This window comes from Penaeus monodon, chromosome 29, assembly GCF_015228065.2.
Source record: "Penaeus monodon isolate SGIC_2016 chromosome 29, NSTDA_Pmon_1, whole genome shotgun sequence".
Classification (NCBI taxonomy): Eukaryota; Metazoa; Arthropoda; class Malacostraca; order Decapoda; family Penaeidae; genus Penaeus; species Penaeus monodon.
This window is the reverse complement of record NC_051414.1, coordinates 4,571,820-4,572,938: the sequence shown is the minus strand read 5'-3', so window position 1 is coordinate 4,572,938 and position 1,119 is coordinate 4,571,820. Positions and strand designations below refer to the sequence as shown.

The 1,119-nt window shown below is 53.7% G+C and overlaps 1 protein-coding gene across 1 annotated transcript in view; it reads right to left on the bottom strand.

Annotated features, from left to right (window-relative positions):
- Nucleotides 1-1,119, bottom strand: part of LOC119591626 (nephrin-like) — a 125,992-nt gene that overhangs the window by 28,175 nt on the left and 96,698 nt on the right. The window lies entirely within an intron of this gene.

The following is a 1,119-nucleotide window of genomic DNA, read 5'->3' as shown; positions in this document are numbered from 1 at the left end:
TAAAAGGGTTATAAAGAACGGTGACAAAGAGCGAAGCGCGGCGCAATCAATTCATTTCGTATAAAATCGTGAATAAATCCACGAGAGGGGCGTGAAAATTCAGCATACATCTTAAAACGGGGATTTATGCACAGGTAAATCAGATACGCCGTTATAACATTCGCAGCAATCACAATATATTTCGTTGCCGTTGTACCGTAACTCACAAATGTCCATTCCTTCCCTTCTTCCTCATAATTATCCTCCCTTCTTCGCCTACTTTATCCCCTTTTCCCCCAACCCTTCTCATATATCGCATCTTTGCCTCGGTCTCTCACGCATCCCGATCTCAGTTTGTTCTCGCGAGTCAGAGACAACCAATACGTTGCCGACTGCAGAGGGGGAGGGAGGGAAGGGAGGGAAGGGAGGGAAGGGAGGGAAGGGAGGGAAGGGAGGGAACAGGGGTGAAAGGGAAGGGAGGGAAGAGGGGGAATGGGAGGGAAAAGGGGGATGGGGGAAGGGAGGGAAGAAAGGGGTGGAAGGGAAGGGAGGGAAGAGGGGGGGAGGGAAGGGAGGGTAAAGTAGGGTGGAGGGGAGGGAGGGAGGATGGGGTTGGGGGAAGGGAGGGATGAAGAGGGAGTGGAGGGAAAGGGAGGGAAGAAGGGGGTTGGGGGAAGGGAGGGAAGGGAGGGAAGAAGGGGGTTGGGGGAAGGAAGGGAAGTGAGGGAAGATGGGTGGGAGAGAAGGGAAGAAAGAGGGGGTGGGGGGAAGAGAGAGAAGAGGGGGAGGTTGGATAGGAAGAGAGGGAGTAGGGTGTTGGAGTGAAACGGAGGGAAGAGGGGAGTGGAGGGGAAGAAGGGAGTGAAGGGAGTGAGGTACAAAGAAGGAAGAACGCCATAGAGGTCGGGGGGGAGTCAGAAGGGGGGGGGGAAGGTTATAGGAAGCAGGTAGCATAGTTGCAAGAGGCATAGGAGGAGAGGGGAAGGATAAAGACCTAGGATAAGGGCAGGTGGCCCGACACAGGATTCACGCACCAACAGCTGAACACGACAATAGCCTGCCATTCTCAGCTAACCAGATGGCTGTCCGACTCAACTTGCTTTTGGAGTGAGGGAATAACAGGGAGAAAGAGATTGAAGT